We start from the raw sequence: 6,802 nt of genomic DNA, 5'->3' as shown, positions 1-6,802 counted from the left end.
TCTGCTTTCCTTCTTATAATGTAAGCTCCATGGGGCTAGGGATCTCTGTTTGTCATCGGTGTAACCAAAATACCTACTTAGAGCACTGCCTGATGATATGTGGTAGCTTGACAAATGTCTGTTGAATGAATGAAGGGAAGGACATGTGCAGGAGCATCGTCTGTGTGGAGTGCAGAATGAAAGCTACCAGACAATCAGCAGTCACTAGATTTCTGATGGTGAGCGGCAGGAGGAAGGTAGGATTTTAAACACAAAGTCATCCACTCTTCCATTTTTACATCAGGCCCGACTCTGCTTTTAAATTAATGACCATTTATGGAGAAAGATCCTAATCTTCTCCATATTAATTTATATAACAGATAGGCTTAGGGGAATGGCTGTGCTTTTGACAAATGAGAGATTTCTGCCTTTGAGTTCTCCTGTGTAAACATGGCAGATGGTTATATAAACATAGTACTTAGGAACTGTATCTGGCAAAGAAACAAGAAATATTCTTACAGGGACATTCTGCACTTTACTTTATAACTAGAGAATTGTATAAAGATGTGAAGTCCCTTTCCCTCAAATTTGTGAAAAATGAGTATCTGTTGCCATGTTCACCCAAGTCAACAAAATTTCCAAACTGATCAAACTTTTTTGCTTTTGCTCCACTTGGATAACATTGACAAAGTTGATGTTTATTATCTTTATACTTAGAAGAAATGTATTTGAGCTTCATTCTTTAATATTAATATGCTTGATATTTATTTAGCACTTGAAAATCTGGATCTTCATGAAGTACAAAAAGGAAAGAAAGAGTAATGGACGTGATCTGAAAGCATTTTAAGTAATTCTACACCTTTAAGAGGGAAATGTGCTGAAAATTTATATTCAGTGGAAAATATTAAATAAGTTGGATTTAACAATCAATTGTATCAGACTTAGAGGAGGTTAGATAATTTTTAAGGTCAAACTTGAAGTCACAAGGAAGATAATACAGATTTTATTCTCAAGGACAGCTGACAGGAATGTATTTAGCCTATTAAGAAATGGATAAAGAAGGAGGTTTTATGTCTCCTACTGTTGCTCTTGCTCTTTGAATCTTACATGATTTCTCTACCCACACTTCCTCTAAGCTTTTTTTCTCCCAAAGGATGATTTTACATGGTGGTTTGCCTCCTACATTCCTCCACCCTACTCTTCAATCTTTTTGAAAGAATCAAAAGAGGGCGAGAACTAATCATACACAGTCAACACTGTGATCTTAATGAAATTACTTAACACTACTGAAGTTCTCTCTGTCCCTGTTGCAGTTGTAAATATTATTTGCATTACATTTTCTTATGGCTCTTGTTATGTTGGCGTTCTTATAGAAGGATTTCTAATTGAAGTCCAATGGTCTAGATTTCAAGTATCTAGGCAACAACTCATGTTACATAAAGGCTATTTAAAGCATTACATCAGAAAAAGACCAAACCAAACAAAATAAAGCTGCAGGTAGGTGGGGTCATGAGATATATGGCTTGAATCCGAGAGCTGCAAACCTTGTTATTCAAGAAACTGGGAAAGTTTAATTCTCTCTGAGAATTTTAAAAAGTTGAACAAGCTGAACACAAGTCTGAAATGTTTCTAATTCCCTTATTATCAATGGAGGTAGACCAGAGAGTGCGGAGAGAATTTTACCTTAGGGAAATGTACTGCTGTGCGTTTTCAGTAACTGTATAGTCCATTTCTGCCTCTATGCCCAAAAATTAACAGCATGTTAACAGGACTATTGCCTACACTGTGGCACTGTCTGCTTAGGATTAGGCCATTGAATATTGATGGAGATAATTGTTCCTGCACTTGAACATCAGAAAGATGGAACAAAGAGTAGTTTAACTGGCACTTGCCTTTATGCTTGGTAAATAGAGAGCTGGATTTCAATGTACAAAATAAGTATTAACATGTACTCAGTTCTATAGCCAAAGCATCATTGACCAGAAATGGTAGTTTGTAAAAATGTTATAGTAAAAGTTAAATGAAACAATTCAGCTGAGCTTTGTTGGAATTTACTGAAATAGAATGTGATAGAACTGGGCCTTAAGAACATGCAAGGAGGGTTCCTAGTCATTTATCCAGTTATGTTTTAATTTTAAAATGATATTTATATATATTATGGTAAGAAATGCTGTAGTATTTCATAGTGTAGAGGATTTCTTACACTTTTACTAAATAATGCCTTCAACAATCTGCTGACTGAATAAAAGTCTCTAGAACTTAACTCTATTGTGCTACAGTGTGTCATGTAAATGACTGTCTTCCTGACCAGTTTGTGAGTTTCTTGAAGGATGATGACCTGTTCAACATTTTACACTCAGTGCCCACCACAGTACTTAATACATCCTATGTAAATCAATACATATAAGTTGATTTCATCCTTCCCCTTGATATTCTTAATAGTTACAGAAATATTTCATCTGACAGAACTGAACATAATTAGCTTTGAACATTCTGCTGAGGCTTCACAAGATAGTTTAGATTAGTGGTAAAAGGAAAAAAAAGAAAGGGTCCTTGTGACAAGCAGACTTGTGTTGAGATTAGGGCTCTATCACTTACTAGCATGTGATTTTGGCAGGATATTTAAAATTTTTTTACCGCTGGGTTTTTCCATTAGTAGGACTAGGAAAATAATCTCTACTTCTGAAGCTGTTCTGACAATAACTAAAATAACACATTTAACAGATTTATCCATAGCACCCAGTATACCATAGATTTTCAATGGTAGTAATTACTTTTTTATTACATATAAAAACTATTTGGGCTATTTTAAGAATCTATCCAGTGAGTCTGTCTTTTAATTAAAACATATCATGGAGCAACAGTGTCTAGAATGTGGTAACAGAACTGGGGGGGTTATTTGTTTAATTAAAATGAACTTCAATATTATTTCTTTTATGCTTACATTTTATATCGCTTTTATCTATCTATCTATCTATCTATCTATCTATCTATCTATCTATCTATCATCTATCTATCTATATTTCATGTTAGCCCGTGTGCTACTAATGACTTGCTGGATAAATTGAACCAACTCAAAATTTAAATCACAACACATCTCATGACTCAGTGAACAATGTTGTTAAAGACTGAATTGAGTCCCCTCAAAATTCATATGCTGAAACCCTAACCTCCAGTGCTTCAGACTTTGATTGTATTTGGAGATAGGGTTTTGAAGAGATAATTAAGTCTAAATGTTCAGGTGGGCACAAATCCAATCTGACCGGTGTCCTTATGTGAAAGGGAGCTTCCTTATGTTTCTTGAAGAAGAGATTCAAGAAACACATAAGCACAGGGTCAAGTCCATGTGGAGACATTGCAAGAAGTTGGCCATCTTTGAGCCAAGAGAGAGGCCTCAGAAGTAAGCAGCCCTGCTGACCCCTGGATCTTGGGCACCAGAACTATGAGAAGATAAGTTTCTCTTGTTTATGTTACCCAGTTTGTGGTATTTTGTTATGAGAGCCTTAGATAACGAATACATTTGTGAACACTAAACCAAACCCAATTCAATTTTAATTTTATAAAAATTGAACCAAACAAATATTAAAGTTTCCTGAGGGAGCACATTATAAGTGCATCCTGTAATTGAGGAAGAGAATTACAAATTCATTTCTTTTGGACTGTTTTTTGAAGTTTTACCTACTGGTCTCAGGAAAGAGTCACCATTGCTTGACATACAAGAGTGTAAATATTGAAAATGAAGCCTATGGAAATGTTAAATATGTCCATCTTAACAGACTCTCATTGTGGAATGATTCATATTCTCACTCATTTTTTTTTTTTTTAGTTACATTTATTGACTAAGCTAAGGGTGTTACTTAAAGACAAATATTAAAGATTAGAAACCATTTTCTTTAAAATTTTTTGAGAAAGGCATAATACATATTCAATTTTATAGTTGCCTTTTCCCCAACTACACCAAATTTCTACTGTCAAAGCTAGAAAACCTCTGTAGAATTAAGAGAGCTAAAATTTTATTTTGAACTTTCTTCTAAGTAGATAGAGTTTCATTCACAAGCAGATAAAGATATCTTTGTATCCTACTTATTGCAATAATAGACCGGATGGATTCTTGGTAAAACCTGAATATTTTTAAATGCTCTATATGTTCTAGTTCTAAATTGCATGTTTTAAGCATATTGCTTTGAAATCCTGAAAAAAATGCATACTGAATTTTGATGTGTTCTAAAACAGTCATGAAAATTAACATCTTCCCTCAGCCCAGGGCCAAACAGATTTTTTTGCAGGGCCAAATTAGAATCTGCCTACAGGCTTCAGATAAAAAAAGGTAGCAAGCAGGCAACTTTTTAAAGTCAGAAAAGGCAAAGTAATCTTATATGGCTATCTTTTTTGGTAATCTAAGTAGCTGGGGAAGTGAATTATCTTTTAATTTAGGCTTAACCCTGGCAGAGTATATGGATGTTAATAAATCTTTTCCAGTGTATAAGCAGGTATAATGGTACTTTATATCCGATAGACAACAAATTGTTTGAATATAGAAATATAAATTACTGGGGGGTGAAATTTGCAAGGCACATTAACTAGGTGCTCTAAATTTTTGTTGTTGTTGTTTTTGTTGTTGGAGTTTACGTTTGAAAAGGCCTACCTTCTGATATGGAGTTGGGAGGTCAGAAGCCAGAATCATGGATTACTAATTCCAGATTACTATTTCTACCTTCCCTGACATTCCATAGGTGAAACTCCATAGGTGATAAACATTTACTCTTCTATCTCTTGCTGATGGAAACCCTTCTGGTAGAACTTATTTCCAGCATTGTATTCCACTGGCTCCTTTAGTAGTCACTTCTTGTTCATCCTTTTCAGTTCTTTCACAGTTTTGTATCCTTTCTAGTCTGCTGAGAAGTGTCTTAGAAGGAGTCTAGAAAGGAATCAGCCAGCCAGCCAGCCAGGATGTTTTCCGTATAACAGTGTTTTATGGTTCTTTCCAAAGCTGCTAAAATGGGAATCCTTCTTTTGCAGTTCTCCCATCAGATTACAGTTTGAATGCCTGAAGTGTTGGCAATATCCCAATCCTGAGACCCTGTGAGTTTCTCTCTGTTCTCTGGAGTCCCTAGTGATACTGGCCTGCAGGATGGTCATGAAACCTCATTGCAGTCTATTCAACTTCCTTTGAATCCTTTTCCAGGGCAGCTACTCCTAATAGGCTAAGTTCTAAGCAGCTTGTAAAATACCTGACCTGTTCTTTATGGCACTCCTTTCATTTGATATACTGACATAGTCAAATGAGTCCTCAAAGGCATCATGTTGGCTCTAATTTTCCCCTCCCCTCCTGCCTCTAGTCTCTGCATTTTCTAAAATGCTTCAAATCTTTGAGGAGTGAGTTCTAGCGGAAAGCCAGTGTTCTCAAATGTAGCGGACTGGGGTTATTCACAAATATTTAACATTGTAATTATGTTACTCTTGAGTTGGAGCTGGTGAAACATGAAATTCTTTGTCTAGGAGTACCCATACCCAGATTTTAATGAACCCTAACTGAATCTCGTCATCTGCCAGGCAAGGCTAATACTATAGGTATGGAGGAATTTCATGAGAGTGCTCAGATCTAGTTTATCAAGAAGAATGCAGCACAAATCTTTGATTCATAGTCCATCTGTTAGAAGTTTGAGAAACTTTTAACCTCTGTGTTAATGTGTCTGATGAGCATACTCCCTGGATTAAATGCCAAGAGGGGGGGTAAATTATGTACTACTAGTTCTACAAGATACAAGGATCTCTATGGATTATCCTAACTCTTCCCCCTTCCAGTGAATGAATTATGCTTACTGGTTATTGAGGGAAAAAAAATTCCTTTATACCTCTTGAAGATCTCTCTTCAGAAGACTCTATTTGACTTTAGATTTCTCTAACAGTGCTCAATCAATGCAAAACAAACAAAAAAACTGGATTAATATTTAGGGCTGGAAAAAAAGTAACAAATATTCTCTCCCCTCACCACCTCTCCATTGTCTCTTTTGGCACTAGCAGATTACAAAGAAAACAATTTAAATGACTGAACATTTAGCAGCAATGTACATGAGGCTTATTTGCTATATTCCATGTACTATGTAAGGAACCAGAGAAAGAAAGAAAAGTGTGGTACTGTTTCTGCCCAAAGTCTAATGGAATAGATAGAAAGAAAAAGAGAATGTACCAGAAAGAATATAATGTGAAGAGTAGGAAAATGAATAAATGGGAAATCATAATGGAAATATAACCATGTGGTCGGAAAGGCAGTTTTCACAAAATACTCTAAAAATGTGGGAAAAAAATTGATTTTTTAAAAGCTTAGAACAATTCATAATGAGGGAAATTATGTTTTTTGCCCTATAAAAAAGCTTGCAATTCCAATCTATTATAGTAGGACATGTGTTGTTTGCTAGCTTTTGTTTTCATTTTTATAAGATAATGAATTGTATTCATCTCCCTTGTGATTTGGAGCATAAGGTTTCATATATGTGGGATGTAACAGTAGAGTAGAAATATTAGCTGTTCTAAACAGATCATCCTAGCAATGTTGGTCTTATTAGCTCAAAATAACAAATTCAAACCATAGAAATAGTGAAAAAAAAATCAAACAAGGAAATGAAGCTAAGCACATTGCCATTAGGGTATGTTCTTTTTGACTGTTGCTGTTGATTTGGAGAGCTCTAACAAACACTGTTTTATTTCTATCCAATGCGCTATTATAAGTCCTTGCCATGGTAAATATCTATAGGAAGGTAATCAGAGGCAGAAATAGGACAGTTTGACACTTTCACAATTTGGAAAAGAAAGATATGGTAAA

The sequence above is a fragment of the Sus scrofa genome, chromosome 2 (assembly GCF_000003025.6).
Source record: "Sus scrofa isolate TJ Tabasco breed Duroc chromosome 2, Sscrofa11.1, whole genome shotgun sequence".
Classification (NCBI taxonomy): domain Eukaryota; kingdom Metazoa; phylum Chordata; class Mammalia; order Artiodactyla; family Suidae; genus Sus; species Sus scrofa.
Note: the sequence above shows the minus strand (reverse complement) of the source record.